This window comes from Lemur catta, chromosome 2 (assembly GCF_020740605.2).
Source record: "Lemur catta isolate mLemCat1 chromosome 2, mLemCat1.pri, whole genome shotgun sequence".
Lineage (NCBI taxonomy): Eukaryota > Metazoa > Chordata > Mammalia > Primates > Lemuridae > Lemur > Lemur catta.
Genome location: NC_059129.1, coordinates 126527100 through 126541673, shown reverse-complemented (window position 1 = coordinate 126541673; position 14574 = coordinate 126527100). Strand labels below are relative to the sequence as shown.

At 34.3% G+C, this 14574-nt stretch overlaps 1 pseudogene; it reads right to left on the bottom strand.

The window, feature by feature from the left end:
• Positions 1-2913: 2913 nt before the first annotated feature.
• LOC123632150 lies at positions 2914-5929 on the bottom strand (annotated as a pseudogene).
• Between the last annotated feature and the right edge of the window lie 8645 nt (positions 5930-14574).

Sequence of the window (14574 nt, the reverse complement as noted above, 5' to 3'; positions counted from 1 at the left end):
TTGAGCTATGGGTTTGGAAGGTTTACCATAGCCTTGTCTGGAATGGCTTTGATCAGTGGGGTCTCTTTCCATGTGGCCTGTCATCCTTCAGCACATGAGTCCAGGCTTGTCCACATGGGTAACAAAGGGTTTCAAGAACAGCAAAGAGAAGAAAGCCCCATGTGCAAGGTTTTTCAAGTCTCTGCATGTTTCACATTTGTTAATGTTCTATTGGTTGAAGCAATAGAACAACAAGTCTTATGAACAACACAGATTCAAGAGCTGGAGAAATAGATTCCATGTGATGGAAAGATATGCAATGTCCTAGTGTAAATATGTGAAAACTGGAAGGGGAAGAATCTTTGACATTTTTAATAATCTATCACAGAGTCCCTGATCAACAGTCATTCACAGGTGGGCCCGGTGGCTCATGTCTGTAATCCTAGCACTTTGGGAGGCAAAGGCAGGAGGATTGCTTGAGATCAGGAGTTTGAAAACAGCCTGAGCAAGAGCGAGACCCCATCTTTACTGAAAATAGAAAGAAAGTAGCTGGACAACTAAAAATATATAGAAAAAATTACCCAAGTATGGTGGCACATGCCTATAGTCCCAGCTACTCAGGAGGCTGAGGCAGAAGGATTGCTTGAGCCCAGGAATTTGAGGCTGCTGTGAGCTAGGCTGACGCCACAGTACTCTAGCCCAGGCAACAGAGTGAGACTCTGTCTCAACCAAAAAAAAAAAAAAATAGTCATTCACAGAATGCCTGTGATTATCAATCAGGATACCTGATCAAACTGTGCTGTGCTGAGATCATAGAGTTTACATCAATGCAATTATGTTCTTCAGTTATTTGTGATAGATAGGTTAAAAAATACACAGAGAAATGAGTTGTTGCCTAGAAGTGTTTTCTGAAAGTTTCTCAAAGAAAGATACTATTCCTCTACCCACCCTCTGGCCTTCTGGTTCGCATTACCAGCATAATAGGTACAGAAAATAGATTGATAATATAATGGTTTTGAGATCATCTATGTAATAATATTAGTGTTAAGAACCTAACCCTAGGAAACCAACACCTATATACAAAGCTCTACTAATTTAAGAATAAGATTTTTAAGTCTTAACATATGTGATTTAGATTACCACATTTTTCTTTTTATTCCCTATTCCTTTCATAATCAGTAAGTGTTACATATTGCCTCAGCAGAGATTCAAATTTTGGAATAAAAAAAGAGTTTTATCTTGCTGTTTTATTTAAAAATTTTTTTCTTGTGGTTAGCACTCAGGGGATATAGAAATATGTGATCAGTCAGAGCAGATTTCTGTCTTCCCCTTGGATTAGAAATGGACTTCCAAGTTCTGAAACATTTCAGTAGAATTCTCATTTGTACTTAGAATCTGAAAACAGAGAGCATCTGTGTTAAAATACCCACTGGTGAAGTCTGGCACCTAAGCAACAACGTACCAGAGTATCTCTATGCCCTGCATGTGGGTAGCAGAATAAATTTTCCGGTTCAGTGTGTGGGCAAATGGGCTGAGAGCACCTCCTCCGAGTTTCAGTACGCTGCTGATAAGGATTGCCTCAGCTGAGGCATAGGCATAATGGAAGAAGATAAAAAACTTATTCTTCCTGTCTAACTATAACTTGTACCCAGTGACCAACCTTTCCCTGTCTTCCCCTTCTCCTTAGACCCCCTTCTCCCTATCCTCTGGTAGCCATTATTTTACTCTCTACTTCTATCAAATCAACTTTTTTAGATTCCCTGTATAAATGAGATCATGCAACGTTTACCTTTCTGTGCCTGGCTTATTTTACTTAATGTCCTCCAGGTTCATCCATGTTGGCCATAAATATACACAATGGAATACTATCCAGTCATACACTAGAATGAGATCCTGTAATTCGAGAATGTTATTGAAAGGATTTGTGTGAACAAAATATGTAGACTATTAAATCCTAATAGTAAATTGTTTGTGATCATTAATTATCTTAAATATGACTCATAGAATATAGACTTAATTTACATAATTTAAATACTCACGCTGGTATCTATCAATCTATATCTATCTATCATCTACCAATTTGTCAACAATGTACCTATCATCTATTATCCATTTATCTATCTAGCTACAGATGCTATTTTTAAAGCCAAATAATAAGAAATTATCTTTAATATACAATACAAACTGTGCATTAATAAAGGCCTATGTCATAACACATAATGATACTGAGAAAATCCCTAGAATGTGACTAAAAGTTATATTAAACAACTGATACATTTTTTGCCACATCTTCTGAGCAAAATTGGTAGAAAATGATCCTTTAATCTTGAACACCTTTGATTTCACAGAAACACATCATATAATAGTTTTAAGAATTCTAAGAAATTTGGATTTATGCTGCATCTGTATAAATGTAATTGTTTACTTTAAATAGCATATTGTCCTTTAAAAATTATATTAATAATTCAATATTCTTTAAAAATAATTTTAGTAAACTACAAATATAAGTGAAACTTTTAAAAGAAGCAGTGACAAACATATTTTTTCTAAAGTATACACAAACTGATAACAAAATTTCATTCTTTCTTACTCATAATCTGATCTCCTACTTCTTTTTTTCTTTTAACTTAATCGGCATTATAAAATGTTTTTCAAATATAAGACTGTTTACAGAGCTAATAAAGTAATTAGTTTGATTAAACTGATGGCCAACTCAGGCAAACAAATTCTGTCAACACAATCTGTGTATTAACTTAGGGAATATTTATAATTTAATGCAAACTGTGTTCAAATGCTATAATTTATGTAGATAGATCCCTGGCTAACCATGGAAAACTAAACAACTTTTTGGAACATGCTTAGAAACCAATTAAAAGATAAATTTGACAAAGATGAAAGAAAATCAATCATGGATAGGAATCAGATTCATGTACATTAATTTCTCTTACAGAAGGTGTGCAACTCGATCTGAATCTGAAAACATGAGTAACAAAAAAACAGATGTGAAAGGCAGAGTAATACCCCACCAAAAGTGTCCAGCCCTAACCCTCTTACCTGGAATCTGTCCATATGTTACCTTATAAGGCAAAAGGGACCTTGCAGATGTAATTAGGCTTAGGACCTTAACTAACCTAATATCTGGGTGGACTAAATCTAATCCCTACAGGTCCTTAAATGTGGAAGATGGAGGCAGAAAAAGAGAGTCAGAATGATGTCGTGTGAGAAGAACTTGACCCACCATTGCTGGTTTTGAGGATGGAGAATGGGTACTTAGGCCAAAGAATGTGGGGGGCCTCCAGAAGCTGGTAAAAGCCAGGAAACAGAGACTCCCCTAGGACCTCCAGAAAGGAATGGAACAATACTGACATCTTAACTTCAGCCCAGTGAAAACCATGTCACACTCTTAACATACAGAATTGTAAGATAATGAATTCATGTTGCTTAAGCCACTAACTTTGTAGTAATTTATTACAGTAGCTATAGAGAAATGGATGACAGTGACTCACAAGTGCAGATTCTAAGTTATGACTTCTTTGAGGCATTGTATTCATTACCAACTACTTTATTTCCAGTACGATGCCACCATAAAAGTAAGGACATTCATGTATGCAAGATTAGCCACTGGAAAAAACTAGCAAAATAGATAAACCAGAGAAACATGTTAATGAAAACAAAGAAAAGAAAAATAATTATGAATACAATAAATTGTGCAAATTGTTTCCGTGATTACATTGTGCTAAAGTTGAAAACATCAATGAAATGGATGCTTTTCTAAATAAATATGTAATTTTACATATTACACAAATAAGCCAATGATTCAATACCTGACAGTAACATCTGGAATCTTATAAAAATATTTATGAATTGTCACTGATGAATTATTTAGTTTTCTCACAGAACATATTAATTGGCATTTTATAAACTGTTGAGGTCATAAGAGGTAAGAAGCTACATAAATCATAATATGAAAAAATAGATATGCAATCCAGAAATAATTAGCACAGAAACAGAAGCATGATTTAACAATTATCAGTAATTTTCAAAAAGAAGTATAAAGACATTCAACATAAGGAAACTACTAAAATAATTTACACTTTTTACTTTTTTAATAAAGACATCATAGAGAACATAAATAGATTGACAAGATTTTCTATGTTTTTTCCAAAGCTGTCAAAAATCAATTTATTTACCATTTTTTCGAGTCGTTTGTCTGCACCTCTCAGGTCGTGATTTCTGTGCTCTTCTTCTGAATTGTTGGTGCTGAGCCTTAAGATCTCTTCCATGCTGGGTTGTTTCATTTTTTAGTAAAACTAACACAGAACAAATGAAGCAAATAACTATCAGTAGTCTTGACATCAATGTGAGCTTCAGTCATGACCTGCTATTTTTTGACCATGAACACATTTTGTCACCGGTAAGATCCATGCCATGGAAGTTAGGCAGTTTTTGCCCAGCACATCCTCAGTAATTGGCGTGTATTTTGTAAATGCAACTTCATCATTCTGCAGATCAGTGAGGCGACTTGCACGACTGACCCAGGCAACCATAAGATACAATTTTGATTCCTGAAATCCCAGTGACTAGAGTTTTTCTAATATTTCTTATAGTGAACATAGCAGGTGCTTTCACACCATATCAATCTTTCTAAGAAAATGGATCAACTACTCTCTTCTTGACTCCCTTTTTCTGCCTTTTGTAAGGTGCTTGTTCTTGCCAACAGCCGCAATGCTGCTCCCTGCATCATGATTCTCACGAAAGTGTTTAAATATTTTAAGATTCAATTAATCTGTTGAATTTGTATGTTAATTCAATCCTGATAATTAGCCTATGGAGATTTTCTTGCTACTTAATAATATGGTTCTTAACATTTAGTCAATATTCTTAACAGAAGTAACAGAGCTATCAAAGAATAATGAGATGGCTTTTAAAGAATATTATAAAATAAACTGCATTTGTCACAGTCTTACTACATTGAGGGGTACAATTCAAGGTATTCTCCTATATAATGACTCCCTGTTTGGGGTTAGAAAGCTCAAATATTAAGCCTTCTAATTATTAATAAAAACTAGATATTTGGCAAGTTGTGTGTTATGGACTGAATGTTGACATGCCCCCAAAATTTATATGTTGAAGTCCTAGCCCCCAATGTGATCGTATTTGGAGGTGAGGTCTTTGGGAGGCAGTAATAATTAGGTTTAGATGAAGTCATGAGGGTAATGCCCTTACAATAATCAGTGTCCTTATAAGATGAAGAAACGTGAGCTCTTGCACTCTCTCCCTGTGTATGCACTGAGGAAAGGCCTTGTGAGAACACAGTGAGAAGGCAGCTGTCAATAAGTCAGGAAGCTGGCTCTCACCAGACATGAAATCTACTACCAGCACCTTGGTCTTGGATTTTCCAGCCTATAGAACTGTAAAAAATAAATTTCTGTTATTTAAGCCACACAATCCATGGTAGTTTGTTGTGGCAGCCTCAGCACACTAAGACGCTATAGCTTATAAAAATCTCTTACCAAAACTTCATTTGGAAGATATGTTCCTAGTCTCTTCTCAGAGTCATCTTTGCTGGTAAGCTCTTTTAGTTAATACTCTCTTACTACTTTGACAAAATTTGTTGAAACAATAGAATATAGCAAGAATCACGACCTCCAAAGACACTTACTGTTGACACCAGGACTCTTTCTACCTTTAGCCCAAGTTATACCATGCTTTATTTCTGACACTGGTTTCTACTATCATAGCATCTCCCGTGACTCTTGTGATAGGTCATTGGAGTTTTAGTTTTCCGAAGCTTTTTCCAAAAGAGATGAGGAAAATTCTTTTGCCACCTCAAAAAGTATGAGCGGTTTTCTGACAGGAAGAGACTCAGGGTTTCTGGGTTAGTAGGAACTGGGTGAATATATAGCTTCTCCTTTTCATCTTTCAGATTATCAGGCATATCATGGACCATGACTCAGACTCCAGTTTCTACTGGAAAACATATTTGCATTTTAGTCAGATCTTTCCAATGGGAGCGTGCAAAAATCCATAAGCTTTAACTAATTAAATGTTGTTTTGAATAATTTATATCATAACTGAAGTTCATTTAATACTTAAAATCTTATAGTAAGTGATTTAAAGTAAATATTTATTTATTTTTTTAAAGGTTTTCTTGTTTAGAATATTGTTAAACCAGAGTGGCAAATAAGCACCCTCAGGCTAAATTCACCTCACTGTTTGTTTTTATAAATAAGTTTTATTGGAACACAACCTCACAAATTCACGAATACATTGTCTATGGCATCTTTCATGCTACAATAGTACAGTTAACCAGTTGCTGCAGAGTTCATATGACTAACAAAGTGAAAAATATTTACAATTTGACCCTTTGCAGAAAAATAAAGTGTGGTGACCCCTGATCTAAACAATATCTGGTATTGAATTCAATGATTTTACAAAAGGTAATGGATATGCATTCATATATTTCTTTAAAATGAAATATAATAAAGCAGATGAATACTCCATATGGTTGTCAAATGGTATTTTATAAAACAATCTTAAGTTTTTGGTAAAATTCAGAGTTGTCATTAAACATGCAGCACCAAGAAACTACATCAACAGCCTGTTGCCATTTTGGTAATGTATTTCAGATATATATTAGGTGACAAAATAACTTTGCATAATTATCTCTTGTTTAATTTTTAAATTGACTGGAAAGAAAAAATCCTTTAATGTTCAAATATTTTTCCAAGTATGAATGAAAATGTTGATATTTAAAAACCCTACATTTTTATAATTTTATTACATTATAAATAAGATGCATGATGACAAATGTTGGCTTAAAAAGAGTACTGTTGTGTGAATTAATGAAACCAGGTTTCAATAAAACCTTTATAGTGCAGTTGAATAGTTACAGAAGATTTTGGTTTAAAAGCCCACAATAGTAAGAGTTATCTTTTTGTATTTATTGTTCTTTTGGTTTATTCCTTGGAATATCTGCATAAAAATAAGTGTTTTATTTCCTAATTCATTTGCTTCTACTAAAGTCATACTCCTATGATTATGATTTCCCAATTGGTTACTATGGAAATTATAATGGTATTAGAAACTGATTATGACTTCTGAATGAGACAAGCTGCAGGACCAGGCTAAATATATAAGCAATGAAAAGAATGTGTTTTCATGCAAAGTCTTGAGTATTATTAAAGAACAAAGGGAAAGGGAAACAAGGAAATGGGAAGATACAAATAAAAATAATGAGCAATTATATTCTGCCTACCAAAATTCCCCTGCAGTTTCAATCAATGTCTCTGCTTCTGCTTTCTGTTCTAAATAATTGTGCTAGTTCTGGTAAATATATCCAGCATGATTCAAAACAGCTGTGACTGTTTTCCTGTGATTGATTAATTAATTCTTATTCTTTTCTAGCTTTTACCATTTCACTGTATTTTTTTGAACACCCTACATTAGCTTTTACTTCTCAGTCAATCTAGCAATGCATGATTTCAAAAGAGAAATCTGACACTTGACTCTAGACTCTAAAGTTAGTAAGGAGTCTCCTTTTGAAACAAACCCCAGAAGGGGAGGAGGTAAGCATGATGGGACATTTACGTGACTTAGGCGGGTCTCTAAACCTTAGTTCTACTCTCTGTAAAATCGGCATTAAAATAGCACCTACCCCATGGAGTTGTTGGTAGATTAAATGAGACAACATATGTATAAAGTGATTAGGACAATGTCTAGCTTGTGGTCAGTGCTTAGCAAGAGTAACTACTATATTGGTAAATTTGCCAGTATATGCTTATTCAAACAATGAGGCAGCCACTAAAATATTTTGATAATTCCTGTTCTAGATCACTTAAAAAATAGAAAAAGCTATCTGCTTATAATTCCACATTGTTGTTTAAATGCACCAGAGAGTATTTTATGTTCCTTTAATACCCACTTTTCTCTGCAGAGTTAATGCTGAGTTGCTCTTGGCTATTGTGTGAGATCAAATCCACGCTGGAAGAGAGCTGCTTGGCACAGACACCAGAGTCCTCACCTTGGAGCCCCTGCCATGGCCGTGATGGGGCAAGACCTGCAAAGAAAGCAGACTCAATGCAGAGTGTTGCTATGGAGAGAATTGGTCATCGGTTGAAGTCATGTACCAGGTGACTCCCAGTTATAAATGGGTGAGACTCTGTGGGAAGACCTTGTTTTATGTAGGTCCCCACTGAAAAGAGCCCACTGGAATTAGGTCTGCTAAAACTGGTTCCTCCAATTCGCATAGAAAAGCTTATTAGTCCTAGCAAAAAGAGGCATATTGTTAAAATATTCCTAACTAAAACCAGTCTGTGTTAAATTTGCACCACCTATGACAGGACTACAGGAATGATTCCTTAATTAGTATGCCTACCTCAGGGCTGCTACTCTCAGATCCATACTCCAGACAAGTATAAGGTATTACATAAACACAAAATCTAGCTAGGCTACCTCTGTACCCAAAAGTTGTTGTTGTTTGCACATACAAGATAAAGCCCAAGCTTCATAGCATTTATACAGGGTTCTTTGGTCATCTTGACCTTGCCTTTCTTTCCAGCCTCATTTCTCAGGGCTCCCACCCACAGCTCTCATTCCTTCCCCTTGCTAGAAGCCTGTTCCTCTGAAAATCACGTAGCGTGGCACACTGAGCTGAATTTATCTGGTATGTCCAAGGTTACATCAGACTTACTTCTCTTTCAAAGCAGATAAGTCTGCTTGTTACATTATATTTAATAAACATTCATTCAATAAATACATTTCAGTTTTCTTATTATTCTCATTGTCATGAGGGATTTCCTAATAATTTACCTAAGAGTTTCTTTTAAAAGTTCAAATGCTTTTCCTGCGCCTTAAAGAAATGTAGAATTAAATCAAGAGACATTGAATACATTTTTTCATATACTGAAAGATGTTGAAGAGCAAGAAATTATTTTATTGTCTTTTTTTAAACCATTGATAACCTCTATCATAGAAATTTGCATATTAATAGATGTTCCACAAAGTTTTGAATAGTGAGTGTGGGTGAAGCATCCCTTTAGGCTATTTTGCTAGACAGATGTAAACAAGACTTAGACCAAGATTCTTATCTATTAAAATGAATAGTAATTGTTACTTTGTAAGAAAATGTGAAAACTAGAAAACAATTGAAAAACTATTTGCATGTACCCCAATGTGTCAAAACATGCCTACTGTAAGTAAGTACCAGTGTGGAAAGCTTGATAAGTATTTTGATTTATTCTCCTAAGTGTTTGGGCATCCTTGAGCTGTTATTTCTCTAGAGAGCAACAGTAAAGAGGGCAGCTGCTACTCATATTGGATCCATATAACAGCTTTCCCACAACTATGATACAAGTTCCTACATAATTGGATTTTTGGATGAGGTGACAATTACTTCCAAGTTTTCTGTCAGTTATTCTCTGGGGTGTTATACAAAATACTGTATATAACAACTGGTACAATAAGTGCCAACCAATCAGAGCACACACCCATCCATTCAGAACAGACAACAGCCATAAACAACCAGCACAGCAACTTGGCTTGAACTAGCTCTGGCTGTGCTGGAATTCTCATTAAAAGTAGAAGCCATTTACCTTTCATGCACCACGGCAGGGCTTCAAAATATACCTTTCTAAATGTAAAGGGAAGAAAATTCATCCTACACTTTCTTACCTTATTTTCTTTTTTTTCAAGTACAATATTCTATAAAGAGCCATTATTGTGACAGAAATTAAACTGGGACTGGAAAAATTGTTAGGCATGCTACATTTTAGGCATGTAAAAATTTAAGTGCATGTAAAAATAATGCATGTAAAATTTTAATAGTATTGGTCTTCTATAGAATATAATCATTTGACTAGTAAACTTCAGTGAGAGTAAAACGGTGCCTTCTTTGGGAAACTTTAGTTTTCATGCTATTAGTTGTGTAACTTCTCTTTTATATGTTCACCTGTTCCTGTAGGTTGAGATAATTAATATGAGGACTTTCAAACAGCTTCAAAAAATACATAGTAAGTACTCTAAAAATTCCACTACTGCTATTATTATTGCCATTTGTGTTTTTGTTATTGACACCAAATTTCATGAAGAGGGCAAACTCAAAATAAAATCAAATGGTATCTCATGACATTAATCAGACTCCCTTCCCTGTCCTGTGCACTTTGGCACATTTTCTTCCATTACAGCTCACTTTTGGGCAGTACTTCACACCCCTGATGTCTCACTTTCTTCTCTTTTCTGTGTACCAATGACACATATCCATTCTTCTTGCAAGGCTCTGCTCACAATTGAGAAGAAAAAATCAATCAAAATTCTTTTAACAGACAATAATGTATTCCTGTTTCCCCTGTCCCTAACGTGCTAATATTTTAACAGAGACCTTGTGGAGACATAGTGGGAAACTTATTTCAAAAACACCTTGTGGGTATTGAGAATTTCAGAGAGGGTGACAAGCTGTGAGAGAAAGAAATATTCATATTTGAACATCCACTCACCCCCAAAGTATGGAAGGCCACATATGCTTTCTTTTTTTTTTATTGGTAGAGGAAAAAGACTTCTAGTTTATTATACATTCATATGCATATGATATTCATTCAATTGAAACTCCTATTAATGGTGGGACAAAACCTCAGGTCAGGAACAGGCCAGCTTATTTTGAATTTTTCCATTGCATTTTTATAGGCGAGTTCTAAGAAAAATGGAATATAATTTATGGAAACAGCTTTACTCAGTTCAATTTAACATTTCTGGTTTTATTCATAAAATTTTTCTTCTTTTTTGGGGCGGGGGTGTTCAGAATAAGACCTATGGTGTTGGACCCATTAAGTTTATCACTTTTAATGCAAAGATTATTACTGTAATTTACATATCTCAGTAAGAGCCAAAAGCTTCCTGCTGTGGCTTTTTCCACCAACGTGCTACAAATTAACAACTCAGCTACATTAAAGTAAATGAAAAAAAGTCAATTCTTTTCAATATAAGGAAAATTATCTGCCTATGGGACTATATAATTCCCTCAATAAGATTCTCAGAAACAAGAAAACAGAGTTTTTGTGTAAACTACATTAATGCTTTGGTTCCACATAAGACAGTAACCTAAATTTTAAGAAAAAGTAGTAAAATCAATATTGATCACCAACAATGAAAGCATTAACTTTGAGGCTGTGAACCATGCAAAGTCACAAGAAAAAAAAATGTGCACCAATAATTTTTCAAAAATCACTAAGGCCTTAATAATGTAGGAATTACCATAGTAAGTATAAATTTTCTTCCTTATTTCCCACTGATATCAAAGTATCAACTTTTGGTAAATAACTAGTCCAAAACTTGAACAAGGAGTTTCCACAAGGAAACATCACATACAGAAGTTTGGTTAAAATATCACTACTGAAAATATACCAGTGGAGTAATGAACACTTTTTATGCCTTCTATCTTGATAGGAATTTCTATGTCTCCCAGTTGACTTCTCTGACAATATCACTCATAGATTTTACCATGATATTAGAAAAATAACTTGAAGAGTCTATAACAGTGAATCAGTCTTGCAATGACCTGCAGTTACTTCAGATATCATTGCACCCAGCTTGGTCCTATATCTTCACTGATTTGTCTGAGCTCAGTTCATATTGTCCCTCAAATTTTACTTTGATCTGCTTCCTTTTGAAGCCACAGTCACTCAGTTAACTACAGGATATAGGATATAGGGTAGTCAGTAGATTGATTAGTTGAGAATATAAATGAGAGAACATAAAGCAGTTGAAAGACTATACCATAATATTCCAACAAATTTTGCTTTCAGATGGTTCCTAAGAGCTATTTGTTGGGTCAACAATAGCACAAAAGGGGGAAAAAAAGCGATAAAATACCACCCAACATAATGAACAGAACATCATCCTGCCTATCAATACTAACACTCAATGTGAATGATTTGAAAGCCCCACTTAAAAGACATAGACTGGCTGAATGGTTGTGTTAGATACACAACCCAGGTATCTACGGTTTCCAAGAAACACATCTAAACCACAAGGACATAGACCCAAGGTGAAAGAATGGAAAAAAAATATTCCATGAAAACAGAAACCAAAAGAGAGCAGGTGTAGCTATTCTTATATCAGATAAAATAAACTTTAAATCAATAATGGTAAAGAAAGACAAAGATGGCCATTATATAATGATAAAGGGATAAATTAAATAAGACACAGCAATACTAAATATATATACCTAACAAAGGAGACCCAGAATTTATAAAGTAAATCCTACTAGATGTAAGCAAAGAGATAAACATTAGCATCTTGATTGCCAGGGGCTTCCACACCAGACTGACAGAGCTGGATAGATCAGAGCATTACAACAGTGATGCAAACTTACACTAAGATTTCAAAGGCTGTGATTGCAGGGAGAACAGCTCTGGGTATTAACTGCAAGGTCCTCTTTCAAAATCTGCCTTAAGCCCCATCTCATCTGCTTGCTCAAGTTTTCAGACACTAAACCTACCTTTAATTATAGATGCTTTTAATGGATACCACTATTTGGTATTTACCTTCTGGACTATATGTGGATGTGGAATGTCATTATTATGTTCCTTCCTACCTCTCTAGCTGCAATTACATTATCTTCTGCTGGGTTTGTTTTGTGCTTAAAAGAGTGGCCATACACATGAGGTAAAATGAAGCACTATCCTACTAGTTACGGTAAGGTATGTAAAAGTAATAGAAGTAGAATAAGTATTATATACTGTTATGTTTTTGTGTCCCCAAAATTCGTATGTTGGAGCCCTAACCCCATTGTGATGTTATTTGGAGGTGAGGGCCTTTGGGAAGTAATTAAGCTTAGGGGAGGTCTTGAGGACAGGGCCCCATAGTGGAATTAACGTCCTTATAAGAAGAAGAAGAGCCCTCTCTTCCTCCACCATGTGAGGATATAGCAAGAAGGAGGCAAAGTATGCAAGCCAAGAAGAGGGTCCTCACCAGGAACCGAACCTGCTGGCCTCTTGATCTTGGACTTCTCAGCCTCTAGAACTGTGAGAGGTGAATGTCTGTCATTTAAGCCACCCAGTCTGTGGTATGTTGTTACGGCAGCTAAGACATTCACTAAGGATTTACAATACGCCAGCAGACGCCAGCTAATACTTTACTTTTTATTACTCTTTAATATTTAAAACAACCTGATGTGGTAGGTGCTGTTATTGCCAGTTTATAAATGAAGAAAGCAAAACACAATTTAAGTAATTTGTCCAAGCTTACGCAGACAGTGGCAGAAAATCTGTTTGACCTCAGGGTCCATTACCTTAATCCCAGCAACATGCTGCTATCCAATAAGTTTCTGTTAAGTTGTTTTTCAATTAAAATCAGAAGCTATTACAAATAAGGGACCTCTAAAATTCAGAATTAAATATCTCAATTTAATATCATATAATCAAGAATAGATAAGGTAGATTTCAATGCTAAATAAATAGCCTTATTTTAGAAGGAAAGGAACAACTTCAGGAGTGCTAGGGAATTAAAATATTTTGTGTATCACTTACGCAATTTTATAAATGTGTATAGTAAAATAGGCCTGCATTCATTTGTCATTTTGCTTATTCAACATACTTAAACAACATATGGCCTTTATATTTAAGAAGTTCAGTCATTAAATAAGAGGATAGATTATTTATTAGAAAACATATATTCTAATAGAGATAGAGCAATACAATGGTGTAGAAATAACTAAGTCTGGGAGGTCATAGACAGTTTCAAGTCAAATGTGACATTTAAATTGCCATTGGACAACAAGGATCCTTTTGTAATTTAGGTGATGTGTTAATTTGAAAATTAAAGTTTGTCAGCTGATTGATCATTTAAAATAATTTTTGCTAACTCTTCACTATATAATTTTTTCTTATATAATCTGGAAGGAGGTTATAGTAGAGACCTTAGTACAACAATTATACACATGTAACAATTTTCTATATATACATAATATTTCTTAATGCTTAGGCATAAAATTTTAAAATAGTAATGGAAATAATGTTGAACCATTCCTTATTTAAACAATAAGTAAGCCCCATCAATGGATACATGGATGATTTTAACAAAAACAGTATTTTAATATTACCATAACTTTTAATAATAGAGTAACAGATACACTATTATTGTCAAAACTTGAAATATACTAATGATGTTTTCATTAATTGTGTACTAGTTCTAATTGCAATGATAATCAAGACCAAAAATTTTAACCTTTAGAGGTTTATAGTCATAGGAAATTAATATTTTAAAAGATTATAATTAAATTTCTACATGCTTGGGTAATTGATAATGCATTTTAAATGATACTATGCATTACCTTTGAATAAAATCATGTGAGGGAATTTAAATGGAAAAATAAGAAGAAAAAATACAATGTAAATATCCTGTCTGGTAGAGAAGAGCTTATTAATGTAGGTGTATACATGAATGATAGTTAACAAAACACTTTGATATTTAGATTTAATTGTTTACCTTTTTAAAAGTGATGTAAGAATTTTGTTTGGATGTGGCAACGTTTTCAGTATGCTGGAAATTGTGTTTTTGCATCTATTTAGACTCATAAGGAAATTTTAGATTTTTTCCTTA